Raw genomic sequence first — 22,629 nt, 5'->3', positions numbered from 1 at the left:
TCTCAAAAATGATAATTATCTTGATCAAGGCATAAAAATCCAAAAATGACAAAAAAAATTCAATATGAGAATTAAAATGCGAGTTAGGAGTTAGAAATATTTACAAATGGTGGTTTAGGGAGGACTCCACCAAACTCTCATCCTTAGTGAGATGTCATGGGGGCATGTCCAAGGTGTTGTTGATGTTGCTCAACACCTTGAAGAAGTAATCAAAAGCTTGTTCATTGTCATGATAAAGATCTTCAATAGATCTTTGCCCTTGTTGTCGCTCTTGATCGATAGCATTACCAATATAGGGATTGAAAATCCCTTCAAACTCATCGTCCCAAAGACCACAAACTTCATCTACTTGATCACTAAAGATCTCTTGAGTTGATAAAGACAATTCTCCCATTTTCTTGTCTTGGCCAATGAGGCCATCTTCTTCATTGCTTGACTTTGGTGAGCTTTTCAAGCTCTTTTTGTTACAATTCACTTGCTCTTTGAATGGAGCATCTTCAATTTTCTTCTTCCATTGGGGTTCCGACTTCTTTCTATCATCCTTCCGGCTATAATGATCAATCATAAAACATGGTTCATGCAAACGGGGAGCTCTCATGGTCTTGTCAAGATTGAAAGTTATACTCTCATCTCCCACTTCTAGAGTGAGCTCTCCATGTTTCACATCAATCACCGCACCCGCGGTGTGTAAGAAAGGTCTTCCTAGAATGATTGGAATGTTGGAGTCTTCTTCCATATCAACAATGACAAAGTCCACCGGGATGAAAAATTTCCCAACTCTTACGGAACATCTTCCCATATCCCTAATGGTGTCTTCGTCGATCTATCGGCCATTTGGAGTGTGATATTGGTGCATTTAAGCTCTCCCATCCCCAACCTTTTACTCACCGAGTACGGCATAACACTCACACTAGCCCCTAGATCACATAAGGCTTTGTTGATCGTGGTGTCGCCAATGGTACACGGTATTGAGAAGCTTCCCGGATCCTTGAGTTTTGGAGGTGAACTCCCTTAAAGTATTGCACTACTTACCTTAGTGAAGGCGATAGTCTCAAGCTTCCGGATCGACTTCTTCTTTGTGAGGATGTCTTTCATGTATTTCGCATAGGCCAGCACGTGATTGATTAATTCCGTGAAAGGAATTGAGACTTCCAAATTCTTCACAATTTCCATAAATTTTCCAAGTTGGCCATCAAATTTGGGCTTGGCTTGACGACTTGGAAAAGGAAGTCTAATCACAATGGGCTTCTTCTCCTTGACCTTGTCTTCATTTTTCTTTGAAATTTCTTCTTTTGATGGTTCTCCATCCTTGGAGTTTTGCACATTTTCTTCCTTGTCACTAGCTTCCACAACTTCATCCTCAACTTGCTTCTTCGGTGCTTCATACCTTGTACCACTTCTCAAGTGAATGGCACTAACCGTTTCATGTCTTGGGGGATTACTTTGAGGTGGTAATTGCCCCTTTTGTCTTTGTGAGCTTGAAGATGCTAGTTGAGTCAATTGGGTTTCCAACATTTTGGTGTGAGCTAAGATGTTGTTGATGGTGGTTTCCTTTGCTTGACTATCCTTTTGCATTTGAGTGAAAAACTCTTGTTGATTCTTTTGCATTTGAAGGACCGCCTTTTGAACATAAAAACCTTGGTCATTTTGTTGATTGTATGGAGATTGATTTTGGTAACCTTGGTTTTGGTTGTAAAAGGGTCTTTGATTTTGGTTTCTCATGGGAGGTGGGGTGTATGTTGTTTGAGGGTTTTGAACATTTTGGCTTTTGTATGAGAGATTTGGATGGAATTTGGTGTTTTCATTGTAATAGTTTGAATAAGGGGTACCACTCTTGTATGCTTGGAAAGCATTCACTTGTTCATTTGTTCCCCTACATTCACTTGGGTCATGTCCCAAAGTTCCACAATTCTCACATATCCCACTTGAGATTGATGAAGATGCCGTCATGGCATTAACATGATGCTTTGGTGATTTTGAGGCTTCTTCAGGTCTAGCCATAGCTTTTTCAAACTTCAAATTGATGGTATCAATGTGAGCACTAAGTTGAGCACCCAATTGAGTAACGGACTCCACTTCATGCTTTCCTCCTCTAGTAGCCTTGCGAGGTCTACTATATTGTGAGTTATGGACCGCCATTTCCTCAATTTTGTTCCAAGTTTGATTGTCATCAACTTCGGTGAACATTCGATTTGATCCCATGTTGAGAATGTTCCTTGAATCTTCATAAAGACCGTTCCAAAATTATTGTACCAAGAACCACTCGCTAAGTCCATGGTGAGGACATGAGCGACAAATTCCTTTGACCCGCTCCCAAGCTTCATACAAAGATTCTTCATCCCTTTGCTTAAAACCCGTAATTTGAGCTCTTATCATGTTAGTCTTTTCCGGTGGATAGAACTTTTTGTAGAAAGCTAGAGCCAACTTCTTCCAAGAATCAATTCCGAGAGCAGCCTTATCAAGGCCCTTCAATCATTGTTTCGCGGTGCCAATTAGAGAAAAAGGAAATAAGACCCATCGAATTTGGTCTTGAGTTACACCGGTTTGAGAAATCGCATCACAATAATCGCAAAAAGCCTCCATATGAGAGTGAGGGTCTTCACTAGGCATCCCCCCAAATTGGCTTCTTTCGACTAATTGGATAAATGCGGATTTGGCAATGAAATTTCCGGTTAGATGTTGTGGTGTGGGAGTACCATTGGGTAGGTTCTCCTCGGTGGGTACAGAATGTGATGAAAACTTAGGCATTGTGGGTTGATTTTGTGTTGTATTTTGTGTTGGGTTCTCTTCACCTTCTCTTGCAAAAGGGTTGATGAACTCAATAGTTGGTTGAATATCTACAACCTCGCCAATACCTCTCAAGTTTCTCCTAGCAAGTCTTCTATTGGTTGTCAAAGTTCTTTCAATTTCACGATCAAAAGGTAACAAGTCACCTTGTGACCTTCTAGACATGCAAAATATCAAACAACTCGAAAATAATTAGAACAAACCTTGAGGAGTTTTACTTCCCCAAGGCAAAGAAAGACACAACTAATAACAATATAAGAAAATCTAAATCACGTTAACACCGTCCCCGGCAACGGCGCCATTTTTGGTCGGACTAAATCTTTTCGGTAACTTGTCGTTAGGAGCACCTAGACCAAAACACAATTTATATCTTCACAAACAACTCTACAATTAGTAAAGAGGCAAGTAAAGGTCGGATCCCAAGGGACGGGAATTGAGATGAGATTTCTATTGTAACTAGTGGTGTCTTAGGGGTGTCACAATTTGGGTTGATGTAGAAGGTCACTAAACTAAATAGCAATGAAAGTAAACAAGCAAGATGAATTAAAAAGGGTTGTGAACAATTGATAAAAAGCACTAGGGTATCATGGGGTTATAGGGGATTCATGGGAATTGATCATACAAACATGTTCTCAAATTATAAGCAAGCAATTATTGTTGTGATGGATTGAGTTGGGTTATATCTTATAATCCTAGGAAAGTTTGGGTCCCGGAGCCGAATCGATTAGATTGTACAACACCTACAAGTCGACTTAGTCTTCCCTACTCAACAACATGCATGGTCTAATGAGACTCGAGGTTTATGTCTTACAAGTCTCATTGAAAAGATAGGTGATGGGTAAAAAATGCAAGGATTCATAGGCTCGCATTTCATCAAACATAACATGTGCATGAGTTGAGATCAAAACAAGCAAGCAAATAAACCATGAAAGCATATTAATTTAAGCATGAATCATTCCCCATGTTGGTTTCCCTTAATTACCCATTAACCCTAGCTAAGGAACTACTCACTCATTATCATGTTGAACATGCTAGCAAGGTTGTCAATCATACCAACAAAGTGAAACATGATGAATAAATAAAAGTAATTAGCAATAAATAAAAAGGGATTAAGAGAATTATACCTACTAATGATTCCAATAATAAAGCAAAGAATAAAAGAAGTACTTGATGCTTGATTGAGAGGTTGTCAATCTCCCAAAAATAACCCAAATAATCTTCAATTACCCAAAATAAAGGATGAACAAATGAGAGATTAAGGAAATAAAACTTGTATTAAAACTTGATTAATTGTTGATTACAATATTAAAGAGAGATTTGATTGATATTAACTACACTAAAGATTACTAAGAAGAACATGCTCTTCTAGTTAGACTAATGGGGTATTTATAGTGGGGATTAGGTGTAGGAATTAGGGTTAACTAAAGGCTTAAATGACGATTAAGTCCCTACTTAAGGAAACGCCGGTATTTTTGGAAGGATGGGCATCTTTCTTGAAGCTTGAAGAAACGAAATTGTCTGCCTGGGAATCCGTGCGTCTTTAGCACGGGACGGCCGGATTCGTGGGTCTCTGCCCGGGCGTCTTGGGGTGAAGACGGGCGTCTTCTGGAGCTGCTGCCCGGGCGTCTTGTGGGGAAGACGGGCGTCTTCTGGAGGTTCTGCCCGGGCGGCTTCTGGGCAATCCGCACGGATTGCTGGACAGTCTCATTTCTTCTTCTTTTCTTCCCTTTTCTTCATAAAATCCTTAGGGATTTCCTCGGGGATGCAAGGATCTTTTCTCATCATTGCCCATCTACTATAGTATGTACAAAGGCCTTCTAATCTTGTCTCTCCTTGATGCTTGGTCATTGAATTCAATCAATTTAGTCTCGTTTTGCCATGAAAATGTAAGATTTGCACTCCTTTCCTACCAAGGACACAAAACCTCAAAGAATATGCAAAACAAAGAACTAAAGACAATAAATGACCCAAATATACACGAAAAAGCATGGGAACAAGGCTAATTTGGGGACTAAATATGCTCTAATTATGGTCACATCAAATATTAAAGGAATAAAACATATGTCGTTTTCAAAAATAATAATACTCGTAAAAATCAATTTAAACAAGTTTTATTGCATTTATCTAGTGACCTCTACCCAACTTTGATAAATGATTCCAAGACCCAAATTCATATTAATTTAGGCATCGGTAAAGCCGAAAACAACCCTTATCAATATAACTCGGTGGATTAACCTTTTAATCGATTCTACTTTTAGAACTCTTGGTCGATAAATTTACATTAAAATTTATCTTTAGCCCGAAACACATCCGGCAACCGTCGAGAATACTTTCGTTGAGTTCAATCCAAATTTCGAATAAATGTGTCCATGATCCAAATTTACATCAACTTGGGCATCGGTAAAGCCGAAAACAACCCTCATCTTTATAAATTTGGTGGGTAGACATTTATCACCCACTTCCCCTACGTAACAAGGTTTGTACCCCGGTAAAGCCGAGTGCACTCCCTCACGAAATAGGTTTTCATGGTTTCTACTTTTTGGTAAGACTATGTCTCAATTGATTATTTTAGCGAGAGGTCATGTTAATTTATTATCTATCACGTTTTAAGTGAACTAAAGCGGTGAACTACGATAATTATAATTGACACGGTCGATAAACTCGATTAAAAAGACAATGCATGTTTTAGTTATGGCGATTTAGCGATGCATGTAACATATAAATAAAATGCAAAGCATAAAATAAATCCTAGTATGGCCTTCCTAAAATAGAAAATCTAATTAACTATTACATATTCGGAAACCAACTCCATTGGTACCTTGAACTTCGGTTTTGGCACGCATCTCGAGGTAACACCGTCTTTATGTATCGCCTTCTTGAGTGACACCGTCTTCAAGGAACTCCGGAATAAATAAATTACATAACAAATTACATAAGTTCCTATTATACATTTGTAATTAAAATAAAATAAATCTATTAAATTACAAAACGGTGATACGAGATCACAATAAATTACAACCGAATCGATATTCCCATACATTTCGGGTAATACCAATTAAAAACTAAGGCCATACTAAGTAAAAATTACATAATTTAAAAATTACATAAAGTAAAATTATGACAATCATAAATAAAATGCAGCATTATAATATGTATGAACATGCCCAATTTTATGCTAAATCGCCTTTAAGGAGCCAATATCGTATATTAAACGGTTTTTACGGATTTGCGTGATTCAACCTTTTAAATCACAATAAATTACATAAAATCATATTTATGCACAATTTAATTACCCTAACCAACTTAGGACTCAAAATTAGTCTCCAATAACTTATGATAATAATTAACTTATATTTCTTAAAATTGTTCATTAATGGACTCAAAATTACAATAAAATGCCATAAACTCCAAATAAATCATAACAATTTCAAATAAATTCAAAATTTGAAATTTAAACTCATGAACATTCTGGAAAAAATACCATGACACTCATAATGTCCAAAAACTTAGGTTAAAAATTTCGAAATTTATCGGGAAAAACTATGTTGCGGTTTATCGGATTTATCAATTATAATCATAAAAACATGAGAAAAATTATTTTTATCAACTTTTCAATTTCAGATCTGAAATAGGTAATAAAATGCAACATGTGACGTTTTTCCTTAGTCATGAAGTATGTTTTAGCAATTATTCACTAATTAAAGTCACTATTTATGCTATTTTTCATCAAAAATTCATAAATCATGCATAAAGACTTCATTATAGCCTATTATTTTACACACATCTTGTAAAATTGCATGTGACAACATACTAAATTTCTATGACCAGATTCGAAATATTTCTCATATTAACCTATTTTTCATCTAAATTCGATTTTTATCATGAAAAATCCATATTTCGAGCATAAAAACTCCAAAAATTATGAAAACTTACAGGTCATATAAAAATAATATATGTGAAAACATATCCAAAAACCACTGAAAAAATCGAAGTTTAGCTAATTTTAGTCCGAAAATGACATTTTTATCATAAAATCACATTTTAATGCCATTATTATATAAAATAAACAATAAAAATCCATAAATTAACCAAAATATCCTAAATACATTTGAGGACCAGAAACTTTAACATGCATAATGATTTCGTGATATATCATAATAAACACAAATTTATAAGTTTTATATGTTAATCGTATAACTCGGAAAAACTATAACCGATTTGCATGCAAACAACCTAAGGCTCTTGATACCGATTGTAAGAAATCTATATCTCATTACTTTACATATTCATATATGTTTCAAATAAATTTGTCATAAAATTAAATGTTGATCTTATGCATGCAAACTATAATAAGAATAAGGAATAAATCATCATTCTTACATTGGATATGTCGGATTAATGGGCACAAGTGAGTTCTCCTACTCACTTGTTCTTGAGCTCTCCAAATATTGGATGAACAAGGATTCAAGTATAGAATCCCTCCCAAAGAATAATACCCAAGGTAACCTCTAAATAAAACTAATATTATTGATACTAGAACAATATTAATTTGAATAAAATTGACCCAAAAAATATTATTTTGTTCTCTTAATTTTCGGCTAAGAGAAAGGGGAGAAGGAAGAATTTTTATCTCTCTAAAAATCTTATTTTAGATGGTTGAATGAATAATAATACACCAAACTTTGAAATAGTGTATTAGGCAAAAAATAGAGAAAACCCATTGCCTTTCTCTATAGACAAAACCGGGTAAGGGGGGGAGTTTTGATGCCCAATGCATGAGCAAGGTGTTCTTCACAAGAGGCACTAGGTATGCATGACTAGGTTTAGGGAAAAATGATTATGTTTTCCACTTAATTAATCAACATAATATTTTCCTAATATCACCCCATTATTTCGGTCCATTTTAAGATAAAATGGATTCTATTTTATCTTTGTCAATTTGTCAATTTGTCACATGTCACATGTCATGTAAAATTGTTATGCATTTTTAACATATTAAAAATCAACGCATTAATAAAAATACGTCATATACAAAATCGACTTAGTAATTCATAATTACTTGTAGCAAAATAATTTACCAATTATAAATCACAACATCTTGTATTTATAATAAATTATTCATTCAAATGCAATTGTTTCCTTAAACAATAATTTCATCTAAGTAATAAAACAATTCGATCACTTAGACCGTATCTTATTTAATCAAATTATAATGAGATACGTAAATATTACTTCCAAAATCGTCCGTCAATTTTAAGTAATTTAATTAACCCGTATCGTCATACGATCAATTAAATAATCAATTAAGAGTGTTAACCTTTAGGTATGACCTAAGGGGATCAACTGATCACCACCGTCGCACGACAGTAAAGTCAAACTCTAGTCAGCCAATCATTATCGATATGTGTGGACCAGTTGACAATAAAATATTACTTCCCAATTGTATTCTTTAAAATGAGACTTAAACATGTGATCATCATGATCGAAAGTTGTGATCGCATTATTGTCGGAGGACACATATTCCAACACTTTACTTATGAGTCGTCTCACCTTGAGACTCGTTCAACGACGTCACGCCCTTACGTTGAACGCGAGTCAAAGTCCGGTCAACACCGTCCCACCATATATTGAGTCAGCACCGAGGCACCACACGCGGTTGCCCTCGTCTTGTTGGGTCAAAGTGTCTTTCCGTCTTTTGTGTTGTCTGCGTTTAGTCGTTAAACCTTGTCAGATTGGGATGTATCGTGAGCCATTTTCTGCCTCAGAGTCATGGCCCCGTCTTCAGCTTCGTCCAAAAACAACGATGACAACTGAGATCTCACGACTGCTCAGCTAGCTAGCCTGCTCACAGCCCTCAAGGTCACCCTAGACCGTGTCGAGACCCGTATCGACACCTTGGAAAACAAGGAAACCGGAGAACACAACACTCCGCCTTTGACCAAAACTGAGAAAAGGCTCAAGCTCTTGGAAGAACATCTCCTTGCCCGTGGTAACAACATCCACCTTGAGAACAATCGAAGATTCGAACCTGTTGGAGATCAACTACCCGACAACTTTACCTTAACTGATGTACCCAAATTTAAGGGAGTGGAGGACCCACTCAATCACATTCGGGCCTTCTAGGATTACATGTTTATCAAGGGGGTGAAACAGGAACTTTTCACCCGGATCTTTCCATCATCCCTCGAACCAATTCCCTGCCAATGGTACTATTCCCTCGACCCCAAGAGCATTAGCACTTGGGACGAGGTCGCCGTTGAATTTTTTAAACAGTACGCTGACAACGTCGAAATCCAAGCCAACACCCGCACTCTTGAGGTCCTGACTCAGAATGATAAGGAGGGATTCACCGAATTCCTAACCCGTTGGAGGAGGGTAAGCACCCAATTGGTCAGTAAGCCGAGTGAATCAACATTGGTGGAGAAGTTTGTCAACAACCTCCGTCCAGTGTATGCCAACCTGCTGAGATATCAAAACATCAAAACCTTCCAGGACCTACAAATCCTCGGAACCCGCATTGAAGACGGCCTCCGCAAGAGTGTCCTAGCTAAAACCACCGGTGAGGCTATCAGGGATCTACATCAACTGGATCTCGCCCCTATGGTCAGACAAATAAAATCGATGAGGTCAACATCCTAGAACCAACTAAAAAGAAAACCGAGCGTCCTGAAAGGGCATTCACCAATTTTGGAACAACCTATGCAAGTGCCCTAAAAAGACTCATGGACCAAGGGAAACTACAGCCAATTGGGCCCACTCCGGACCCGTCCAATGCCAAGAAAACCGGTTTCTGGAATCTCAACGCATACTGCCAATACCACCAGGGTAAAGGTCATGACACGGAAGCCTGGTTTAAGCTGAAAAACGCCATTCAAGACATGATTGAGAAAGGGGAATTACCTTTACCTCCGCCAACAAAACCAAATAACAAGGCAAACCCCTTAGGAATCCATGCCATCTCCGATGACGAGCCGACCCTGGATTGCTCACACCTTAACCTGCATATTGAAGACAAGCTGAATGCCTTGTAAAAGGACACCCGGGACGGGATGTTCGTATTCAGCGCCACAACCATGCTCAGCATGTTTCAGCAGGTTAAAGAAGCTATAGCCAGTCTCTCAGAAAGGATCACCCGACTCGAGGAAGCCTACCACCGGCTGATTTTCAACCCGCCAACACCTACATCGCGCCCAAGGGAGGGCACTCAAAGTGTTAGAGTAAGTGTCCTCAACAATAGTGAAATCACATGATTAAACATCATAATTAAATCTCATAATAAGAATACGCAAGGGATGATTCATTTATATAGTCAACTGATCAACACTAATCAGTAATGATTGGCTAACTAGAGTTTGACATTACTGTCGTTTGACGGTGGTGAACAGTTGATCCCTTAAGGTCAGACGTATAGGACAATTCCCTTAATAGACTAGTTGATTAATTATATATCGATACAAGTTGATCAATTCCTTAAATTTGAACAATTCACTTGTGAATAAGAATTTTTATATCTTATTGCAATTTGATTAAATAAGATTTATATTAGTAATTAAAAGATTTTATTACTAAAATTGATTATTGTTTATGAAAAAATTGAGATAAGAATGAATAGTTAATTATAATTACAATATGTTGTGAATTATATTAACATGACCCATTTTATTTATGTGATCAAGAATTACTAGACAATTTGTTATATATAATTTAATTAATGTATATAATGATATTTATTTGATAAATATGCATTAAATTAATTAATAACATGTTACATACTACATGTGACATATTGAGAGACAAATGACAAATTGACAAAATAAAATGGAAGTCCATTTTATACATGGACCGAAATGTTGGAGGAATTATGGGTTAGTGGGTGTTTTATTTAATGGTTAAATAAAACAAATGATGACCTATTATGTAGGTAGTCTTACACCTATTTACTTGTGAAGAACAAAAGGAAAAGCAAAGGCCATGCGTTGGCCTTACTCCCCTCCTCTCACCCGTCTCACAAGGCTCCATAAGAGCATCTTTTGCTCTTATTTTCATTCTTACACAATTTTTAGGTTTTGGACATAAAACCTCTCTTAGTCTCTCTAAAACTTGTTTTTAGATCTCATAAAATTTTTCATCTAATTCTAATATCACATAATAATATTACTAGTGTAGTAATACAATTATTATTAGAATCATTTAAGGAATACTAGTATATTAATCTAGTTAATTAGTATATTAGTTTTAAGGGTTTTGTCTTGGGTGCAATTTTTAAGGAGTATCTCTAAACTTGAGGTTGGAGGATCATCCATTATTATTTGAGCTCAAGAACAAGTGAAGGTAGGAGACCTTACTTGTGCCCATTTCGTGCCATACAACAATGTAAGAACCATTGTTTTCTCCTTTTTATCTCTTAAATAGTTATGCATGCACTAGATCTAAATAAACTTAAGTTAATATGTTAATTATTTCACTATTAGAAGAGTCTAATAATAGGTATATGAACCTAACACCAAGCACCCAAAACTCCGAGTTCCAGAAAGGATTGCTCCCACGACCATTATGGCATGCGCCCCAAAATAATCAACCCCACGAAAACTACCCCCACAAGAACTTCTCCTACAAAAACTACCCACCAAGGAATACCCCTCCAAGGTACCCACGCGATCTCGAAATCAACGGTATCTGGAGAGACGACGCAGAGGATGTCTACATTGTTTCGAGAAAAGGCAAACGAGTAAAAGAGATCGGTCACCTTACCCGGTCCGGACGCCCCTACCAGAATCTGAAAAATTCAAAAACTATTCCAACAACGAATGACCAAATCGTCCCGGACGTGGACGCTCAACCCAGGGTTCCCGAGAACTCGATCCTTAAACAACTGCAAAAGGCGAAGGCCAAAATTTCAATTTGGCAACTGATTGCTACATCCTTCGAACATCGGCAGGCTTTGCTACAAGCCTTGGAAAAGTTGACAGTTCCCTCTACCTCCTCTCCTGAAGTAGTGGTAGCACACATGACGAGGGATGTCCCTGACCTAAACAACCCGATCATCTTCTCTGACGAAGATATCCCTCCATTTGGAGCCAACCATAGCCTGGCCCTATACATCACTGTACAGTGCCTGAAGAAGAATGTAATTATGGTTCTAGTTGATGACGGATCAGCAGTCAATTCCATTCCCCTCAAGACGGCTCATAAGCTGGGTATCAAGGAAGCTGACTTGGTCCCGATTAATCAAGGGGTGCGTGCCTATGACGGCACTCGTCGTAAGGTCGCAGGGCTCATCACCTTGACCATTGCAACTGGACCCATGGAAAGACAAGCTAGTTTTCAGGTGGTCGATATCGACGCCTCATACTTCTGAGACGCCCCTGGATTCACGCCGCCAAGGCCGCCACCTCAACCCTTCATCAGAAAATCAGGGTCCCTTTCAACGGGAAAATAATCACAATCCCTGCATCCCCGATCAAGGCTATCATGAAGAAGGGAATATCCTCTCAGGTCGTTGATAAGGACGACAATGAAATATGGGGATTCCAAGCTATGAATACCCTAACCGATGAATCAGCACCCTTTGATTGTGACCCGTTCTCGAACCTCACAGCCAACCGCATTTTGATGCGCCAGGGTTGTTTCCCAGGCCTGCCTCTCAATCTACTGAAGAGTACCTTGCCTCCCATGAAACAGGCTAAGGTCCCCAACATCCCCTTCGGGCTAGGCTATGAGCCGACCGAGGAAGACATCCAGGAAATGAATCTCCTAATATAGAAGTGCAAAAATCACGGAGTTATCCTCCGACCCTACCATTTGACTCTCAATGGATACTTCGTCCCCGAGGGAGAGTCTAAGCTCTACAATGGCTTTCCTGAGCCAATCTACGTCCCCGTAGCTAAGGTCAAACACCTGGGCGTAGAGGTCTTTCAAGACTACTACTTTATCCCCGATAACACCAAAGCTAAGTCAACCAAATCTGAATCGACCCCATGCTGGACGAGCAAGCCGTGAGTCTCCTCTTCGGAGAAGACAACATCAAGCACCTCGGATATGAGGACATCATCAATATTGCTCTAAAGGATAACCAGTTCGATCCCACTGCCTTAATCTCTGATGCTGACCCATAGAAAGCTACACAAGGCTGGAGAAAATTGTTAAGTGGACCGATCGTCAAGGCCGCATTTTTCAAGATTACAACTGGAGAAGGCCCTATGTTCAAAGAGGGAAGTGAAGATGAAAAGGAGTCCGAGTCTGAGTCTGAGTCCGAGTCAGAGTCTGTCTTAGCTCCTAGCGCTCCTGACGTTCCGGTCAAAGTCCCATTTCCAATATTTTATTACAAACTTGTGGATGCCTCAGAGGCTGAGTCAACTAGGGTCATCCTCACTCCCACAAAAGGTAGTAACCTGGAGCTTGTTCCAGGTGCCACCTCCTCTACAGCGTCGCCTCTGACTGCCCATGAGATGTTTGTCCTATCCGAGCTTTTCGCTCAAGTCGACTTAATGAATGCTAAGTTTGCTTACTACTCGTCTCAATTTAACTGCAATGCAATTCTGAACGAATATGAGTTATTTGACTTGTGTGACTACCCACCTCACCTAGCCAAAGAACTTGACAAACGAGAGAATATGACACCCATCATTGAGGAGACCGAACCCATCATCGTAGGGACCGACAACACACCTCAAGAACTTAGGATATGCACCACCCTTAACCCCTCGGAAAGACAGCAATTCATCGACCTTCTGCACGAATACAAGGACGTATTCGCATGGTCCTACAAAGACATGCCTAGGATCGACAAAGAGATTGCAGAGCCAATGATACCCATTAAACCCGGAGCTAAACCCATGAAGCAAAAGTTACGCCGTATGCGCCCTGAATGGGCCTTGAAAATCAAGGAAGAGGTAGACAAACAGTTCAAAGCCGGATTCATCAAAGTGTCCAAATACTCTGACTGGGTGGCCAACAAAGTTCCCGTGCCCAAGAAAGATGGGAGAATTCGGGTTTGCATCGACTTCAGGGACCTGAACAAAGCGAGTCCAAAAGACGACTTCCCTCTGCCACATGTTGACATCTTGGTGGACAATACCGCCGAGCACTCGCTTTTATCATTCATGGACAGGTATGATGGGTACAACCAGATCAAAATGGTTGAGGAGGACATGCACAGGACTGCATTCACTACACAGTGGGGTACATATTGCTACACTGTCATGCCCTTCGGTTTAATCAACGCCGGTACAACCTATCAAAGAACCGGCGCCACTCTCCTACACGACATGATGTACAAGGAAGTGGAGGTATATGTCGATGACATGATCATCAAATAAAAAGAGTGGGACGACCACATCAGCGTTCTTCGAAAATTCTTCGCTCGCCTTCGAAAATACAACATGAGACTAAATCCTCAGAAGTGTGCATTCGGGGTCACCTCCGGAAAACTCCCGGGACACGTCGTCAGTAAAAGGGGCATCGAAATTGACCCTACCAAAATCAAAGCTCTCCAACAAATGCCTCGGCCTAAGAATGAGAAGGAGATTCAGGGATTTCTCGGTCAAGTCCAATACATCAGCCGCTTCATAGCTAAACTCACTATGATTTATGAACCAATCTTCAAGAAGCTTACGGCCTCCGATCACACCGATTGGGACGACGATTGTCAAAAAGCCTTCGTTAACATAATGGAAATCCTATCCAAGCCTCATGTCCTCATGCCACCTCAGCAGGGAATTCCCTTATCCCTATACCTGACTGTCACCGACACAGCCATGGGAGCAATGCTAGCACATACAGTCAACCGACGAAGAACGAGCCATCTACTACATCAGCGAAAAGTTCATCAAATACGAAACAAGGTACATCCAACTGGAAAAGACATGCCTTGCTTTGGTTTGGTCAAAAAGAAGATGCGACATTACATGCTCACCTACACGGTTCACATCTACTCCAAGATGGACCCGGTCAACTACATCTTCGAAAAACCCGTACTAAACGAAAGGCTGTCTAGGTGGACACTCACGCTATTCGAATTTGACCTCAAATTCGTACCTCTCAAATTTATCAAGGGAAGGGCAGTCACCGATTTCCTAGCAGAAAATCCCGTCAACGAGGATCCAACGACCGACACATGGTCACTCCCTGACGAAGACATCCTTTGTGCCGACACCGACGCATGGGACCTATACTTCGATGGTACATCAAACCTGAGAGGCTTCGGGGTAGGAATCTTTCTATTATCAACAGAAGGGGAACACGTTCCGATCTTAGTTAAGCTAGACTTCGACGTCACCAACAATGCCGCCGAGTATGAAGCATGCCTCATCGGCCTACAAGCAACCATAACACTTGGCCTCAAGAAATTGAGGGTCCACGGCGATTCCTCACACATCATCAATCAGGTGTCCGGATCATGGAAAATCCGAAGTGACAGCTTAACACCCTACCAAGCAAAAATTAATCAAGAGGCCGAATTCTTCGACTAAGTCGACTACTTCCACTTGCCACGAGAGGAAAATCAATTTGATGATGCCCTAGTAAAACTTGTCGCGCTCGTCAACATACCCGACGACATGACATCGATGCCCCTATGAGTCGAGAGGAGGAGCGAGCCAGCTCACATCTGCGCCATCAACAACGACGAGGAAAACCATGTCAAACCTTGGTACCAAGCCATCCTCAACTCCAAAACCAAAAACAAATTCCCTCCCTACTCTGATACAAGAGGACAAAAAGCCATCCGTTTACTTGTATCACAATTTGTGATAAACCAAGAACAACTATACAAAAGAACACCCCAAGGGATTCTCCTCCTTTGCATTGATCACCACAAAGACCAAAAAGTCATGGGAGAGGTCCATGACGGAGAATGCGGCCCTCACATGAGCGCAATGATGGTAGTTCGAAAAATCATGCGGTCAGGCTACTATTGGACCACCATGGAAGCCGATTGCAGAAACTATGTCAAATATTGCCACAATTGCCAAATCTTCGCCAACATACAACACATACCACCATCCCTTTTATACATCGTGACATCACCCTGGCCTTTCTCAACCTGGGGCATCGTTATCATCGGAAAAGTCAACCTGATAGGCACCAAAGGACATTGCTTTGTCCTCGTCGCAATCGACTACTTCACCAAATGGGTGGAAGCGCAGTCCTATGAAGTCTTGACCGCCAAACAAGTGGCCAAATTCATCGAAGACAACATCATCTGCAGATATGGGGCACCCCATGAAATCATGAGAGACCAAGGCTCCCACTTCCGGGCGGAAATACAAGCCTTGCTGGACAAATACAAAATCAAACGACATCGATCATCCCCCTATCATCCCCAAACCAATGGAGCGGTAGAGGTAGCAAACAAAACTCTTGTCACCATCATAAAAAAGATGTTGGATAATTACCGCGATTGGCCGAGCAAACTCCCATTCGCACTCTGGGGATACCGAACCTCCATTCGAACTCCAACATGAGCCACACCCTTCTACCTAGCATGCGGTATGGAGGCAGTTCAACTAGTAGAGTTTGCAGTCCCATCTCTACGCATTCTACTGGAAAGTCAAGTTCCTGAGGCGGAATGGACCCGTCGAAGGTTCGAACAACTCACGCTTCTAGACGAACGACGACTCAACGCCTTGCACAACGTCCAGCTATACCAACGACGTATACAACGGGCATTCAACAAAAAAGTCAAACCCAGAAATATCAAAGAAGGCGACTTGGTACTCAAGTCGGTTCAAGCACCATTACCCGTCGATCCGAGGGGGAAATTCAAACCCAATTGGGCCAGGTCATATCTGGTCAAGAAAATACTTTCGGGGGGCGCTGTGAGACTGAGTGACCTACACGGGGAGGATTTCACAAACCCAACCAACCTAGACAACCTCAAGAAATACTACCCTTGAGCCCTAGCAACCATAAACCTTACCCTAGTTTCAAACTAGTGACCACAATATCCTTTTCAAGTCAATTCCTCGAAGCGTTCTGATTTGAAATTGCATGTTTTATCGAGTCTAAGTTACGGCACCTTGCCGTGTTTCAAACGACCTTTGATCTGTCAAAGGCAACATCCATTTGCACTCAAACCAAAAGACCTGAACTACGAGCATGGTTTGATTTCACCTCTTCAGGTGGATACGTAGGCCGTCCTTTCTTACACAAGAAGGTTACAACTACAACACCCAAACAAAATAAACAAAACATTCGAACTACGAACATTCGAACTACGAGCATGGGAAGGGATAAAGCCTTTCTTACACAAGAAGGATACAACCATCCCCACAAAAAAAAACACCAGTCACCAATACCAACTCCAAAAAAAAAAGGGAAAACATTCCCCTTTCCACAAAAAAGCAAGAAAGAAGCCTTTATCCCTTCCCACAAAAATCCCCTTCTCACAGGTGCAATGCTTAGGATAATTCAAATCGAATTGCCTTTACAAGATAGATGTAAGAAGCAAGCGTTCACAACTTCTTTTAACACAAGCATACCTTTTATTTAATTAATAATGAGAAGGATTACAAACTTGACAACAAATAAAGCTAAGCAAGTCTATAACTTGTCCAAGCTAGAGTGTCGACTAAGACATGTCACATAGTAAAACTAGCACAAACCTAGTTAGTACAACATAATAAAAACACACAAACACTATTACAACATAATAGTAAAACGGGTAATGGAGGTCTTCACTCTTCCATTCTACCCTTGCCTTTTCCCTTGGAGTATATCTTCCCCTTGCTCTTCTTGTTGGCCCGCCTAGCATGGACTTCGTCTTCGGAACGGATCCTCACCGGATCTACAACGGCGACGGCCTCCGGTCTCTTGCATGACCCTATACTCGGTCCTAGCCGAGCCCATACACGACCCACCACCTCTTTGGACCCGAGCTCTTCTTCTTCGGTGGCCTCACTACATCCGGCTAACGTCATCGGCAAAATTGTCAAAGAAAGCACGTTTGGCCTTGCTAACTTCCCTATACTTTAAGTTGATGACCTCATCCTTATGGAACTTGGACCTTTCTTCCAAGGTTTGAGCTTTGGACCACTTGACATAAGCGGGAGTCACCTATATCGTTGTAACGGGGTTTGGTACCTCCCAAGTCGGCCGAGTAGCCCACCACCTCTCGAAAATCTCCACAAGCTCGGAGTTTCGGAAAACACTTTCTTGGACGAGAGTATCTTGAGCAGGCACCTTTTTTTGGCGGCCCATTTGCCTCATAAGCCTTTCGGGATAAATGCAGGAATCAACCTTCAAGCCCACCACCATCAAGGAGCAAAAACTAGCGGCCGAAGCGGGCAACCCCGTGAAGGACCTCAAGTGCCACCACGGCACCACCCAACGGATATGAGGACCACCCTCCTTCACCAATTTCGAGGTCAAATAGGCCTCGATGGACGCAAAGCTATCCAAATACAACTTATTCCTCATAGTAAGGTGACGGAAGTAGTAATAAGAAGAATCGACCGGAGGCTCTACATACCTTAGCCTTTCCATGAGCCACTCTTGGAGGATCCATGGAGATCCGAACGAAGGAGCTTCTCCATAAGAGTCCTTCTTGTCCAAAGCTTGGATGATCTCGCCAAGCACCAAACACGATGGATCCCACCCATGCTCCATTTGCTCAACCACATACACAAGGGTCATACTACCGTACCATCTTGACCCCTCCTTCTTCAACGCATCGACAAGGAGGTAAGCATGCACTAGGCAAAAGGCAAGAGCCCTTCTCCTAGTCACCTCCGAAACATTAACATCCAACCTGTTTGAGAATATGTTGATGAGAGCCAACATATCCACACCATGGGGAGCAAGGAGAAAGTTCATTTGGCTCGTCGACAAGCCCAACATTGAACGAAACTTCTCTCTATAACACAACCAAGTCGGGGGAAGCACCGGAGTACAACCCGACCACCCTCCAATGACGCCCACTTCTTCGGCAAGAGGGCAAATTTCACCTTTCGAGAAAACGAATACATGATGTTTCGAATCCCAAAACTGAGAGCATGCTTCAAGGAACGAGGATTGCACCTTAACTTGACGAAGCACTAACAATTGACCAACTCCCATTACAACGAGTTGATACTTCTTGGGAGGAGACAAACCCCGACACCAATGACGCAACCTATTTTCGAAAATAACCATGAATTATTTTGTGGAAAAAGAAGAGAGGTTTTCGTAGAGTTGTTTTTCGTATTTCGGATGATGAAACAATGAAGCACAAACGTCCCTATTTATACAAAACAATCAACGCTGTTTTCCAGAAAAAGGGGAAGCTCCCTTGTATCTCCCAGGGGCTCGCGCCTCTTTGGGCTAACTCCCAGGTTCCGCACCTTGATTTGTCCCTATAAAGTTGTGTTTCTTCCTGACACATATATTTTATCGCCTTAGGGCTCGCGCCTCTTCAGGCCTATCTGGAAATTTTTGTGTTTTCTCACGCTCAAATTTCCTTGTTTTCGCGTTTTACGAAATCCGACACGGTTTCCATGACGCAACTTTAAACATACGGGGTTTTCTCTTCTTTTTTTAGGGGGGAAGGGATAGTCGCCCCGATCCGTGACGGATCGTTTCCAGGTTTGTCGAAAATTCTGAAATTTTTTCCCTTTTTTTCGTATTTTCCACAAAAATCAAAATTGATAACACGACGTCAATTTTTCCTCAAAAACTCAAACTCTTGCAAATCCGAGTCTTCATCTCGCAAAAAAAAATCAAAATTAACACACTCGCAAAATCTCTTTTGAAATTCATCCTTGACGGTTTGAGTTTGAGTTTTCGAGTCGCAAATGAATTTTTGGCAAAATTCGATATGATTTAATTCAAACACGAATTAATTTCTCGAAATTTCAAAATAATTTCATCTGAAAAATCCAAACGTAACGACTTATCGCGGAATTTTTAAAATTTTCTTTTTCAAACAAACAATTCAATTTTAACTTCGAGTTAGCATGGTTATTTTTGTTTTCATCAAATGCTTTTGCGTGTTTACGTGTATGCGTATGTGCTACCTGTTGCCTGTTTTCTACACTAACGATGAGGAACAAATGCCGAAGAAAAGAGGAATCAGCTGCTGGCCGTGCTTCTCCGAAACACAACACGAAAAAAAAGGGAACACACACAAACTACAAACCAAAAACACATATATACAAACCGCCTCACGCAAAATACATCAACACAGGCTTGATACAAACGACTGACCATATAAACAGGATCCAGTACAAGTATTTATCATACAGACACTGGCCTAAAACAATGAACTGGGGGCTATCCGCCACCAACCGAACAAAGCACTCGCTACCCTTCTGATCAGAAAAGAAAGGGAGCAACATGGAAAATAAAAGAGTAACAGCGGAAGCAAAGGTGGTTACCATGACGGTAATACCTCTTTCCTACTCCGTAAAAAAAGGAAAAAATGCCTGACAGACTTTGGACGACGTGACGATCAGGAATTGTGACACAGTGTATCGCCCCGACGTTAACCCCCAATCATCGGAATTCAGCGACAAGGAGAAGCCACGACATAGGGTGCCACCCCGATGTTGACCCCAAATCATAAGAATTCAGCGACGACTGAAAATGGCAACATAGAACGACGCACTGGTGTTAACCCCCAACCATCAAACGTCCAAATTTCTGCAGACAACAGCCAATGATCGACGCGTGATCAAAGGCTGGACAAAGGCCACCAGGAAGAAACACAACTCGACAAGGACAAGACAACGGCCGTCTCTCCTTCCCCTGGATCATCCTCCTCCTCTATGGCCTCAGCCACGGACTCAGTAGACCCAGAAGCCCGGGAACACTCCCCTACAATCAAGACAAGACAAAAACAATGTCAGCCAAAATTTCGGCATTACTACGGCAATAAATGGACAAAATCCCAAAAAACATCACATGCAAAACAAAAACAAGGGCAAACCCGCACAAACCCCTCCAGCAAAACACTTCACAAAAAACGACTCGCCCTTCTTTTCAAGCAAAAGACGAGTTAAAACAACGGCAAAAATTACAAAAACCACCCAACACTTCAAGGCCCAAACAAGGTCCACGAAAATAAGCAATAAAAATTTTCGACACAACTCGGCATTTTTCATCGCTCGAAAAAGGCAATTTTACGCCAATTCAGGCGCAAACAGGTCAAGAATTCAAATTACGACCACGTCAAAATAACGTGATTTAATCATGTCTCAAAGTGAACTAAACTACCATTAAGGTCCATTTCAAGACAAAACGTCTCAGTTTGAGCCCAAACAGACGCTTATTTCGTCAGCATAAGACCGTCTCACAAAGCAAAAATTCAAATTTTGCCAACAACGCCCAACGGAGATCCAACATGGAAAAGACGGTCTCCCCCGACTACAATACAACCTAGTGGGGAAACAACTCAAGCAAACAAGGACAACATTGAGAAATAAGACGAACTTTCGTCTCATTCACCTTTTTTGCTCCTAGGGAGCGGGAATGGGGAACAAAATGCAAACCAAAAGCACCCCTATACTCCTAAACAGGGTTCTAACCTAATGCAACCATCAATTTCACTCGAAAATGGGCCAAGCAAAAACGCCCAAATCGATTTTCAAGGGGTTAGGGTTTTGCCCTAATTCAATTAACAAAAAGGCAAACAAATTCAAATGGATTCAAGAGGATTTACATACCCGAAGATGACAAAAGGACAATGACACGAAAACAAGCAAATGACAAAGTCGAAAATGGCGATTTTGTTGGGTTTGTCGATTTGTGTCGAAGAAGATGAAGATAATGAGGAGCAAAGCCTCCTCACATCTTTTTACAGAAAAAAGGGGAAGGCCCCTTGCATCGCAGGATGGCTCGCGCCTCTTTGGGGTGTTCCCTGCTTGTTCAACGAAATTTTGGTCTTTGGTCCAATTTCCACAAGAATTCCCCAATTTCAAACGACGGAATTAAAAAACCGTCATTTCAAATAAAAAAACAAAATAGTGAAATTCAAACTCGCTATTTTCACAAATTTCAACGACTGTATTAAAAAACCGTCATTTTCAAATAAAAAAACAAAATAGTGAAATTCAAACTCGCTATTTTCACAAATTTCAACGACGGAATTAAAAACCGTTATTTTCAAATACGAATATAAAGTAGCGAAATTCAAACTCGCAATTTTCAAAAAATTTAAACGGCGGAATTAAAAACCGCCACCCGTCTATAAAACGAAATACCATCATCCAAATTCGTTAGTCCTACCATTCTCAAACAACGGCATTAAAAACTGTCACCTTTTCAAATACAAAATAGTGAAATTCATATTCGCTATTTTCACAAATTTCAAAATTCAAACGACGGAGTTAAAAACCGTCACTTCCTCACAGAAAAGAAGATAGCGAAATTCCAATTCGTTATTTTCCCACGATTTTAAACGACGACATTAAAAGCCGTCACCTTTTTTAAACAAAACCCAAGCAATGAAATTCAAATTCACTACTCCTCACAAATTTCAAATCACAAGAAGACGGAATTAAAACCGTTATCTCCCAAACAAACATCAAATGGCGGAATTCACATCCGCTATTTCTACAAACTCCGAACAACGACAGTAAAAACCGTTACCCCTCTTCAAAATTCAAAATCACCGCCGTCCACAGGATCCAGACTCAAGCGTATCTCTTTCCGAGGCCACAAACATCCAATGTAAACACCGAAATTTCCCCAGCAGGATATCGGAAACCTCCCCATGGAGCCCACTAACTCAATAACCTCTCGAAATAAGCCCATCCAACACGGCTATTTCCCGCAGTCGATCATTTGACCTTCAATATGGCTGGCGAGCCTCAAAACGGACCTTCAACATGGCCGGCGAGCCTCAAAACGCACCCTCAACATGGCCGA

The 22,629-nt window shown here is 40.8% G+C and overlaps 1 non-coding gene across 1 annotated transcript; it reads left to right on the top strand.

Moving 5' to 3' along the window:
* The first annotated feature begins 2,269 nt into the window (after positions 1-2,269).
* On the top strand, positions 2,270-2,376 carry LOC141615635 (small nucleolar RNA R71). The gene has a single exon (XR_012530045.1). It is a non-coding gene; the product is annotated as a small nucleolar RNA R71 (small nucleolar RNA).
* Positions 2,377-22,629: the final 20,253 nt, after the last annotated feature.

This window comes from Silene latifolia, chromosome 11 (genome assembly GCF_048544455.1).
Source record: "Silene latifolia isolate original U9 population chromosome 11, ASM4854445v1, whole genome shotgun sequence".
Lineage (NCBI taxonomy): Eukaryota > Viridiplantae > Streptophyta > Magnoliopsida > Caryophyllales > Caryophyllaceae > Silene > Silene latifolia.
The sequence above is the reverse complement of the archived record's forward strand: the minus strand, read 5'-3'. Positions and strand labels throughout refer to the sequence as shown.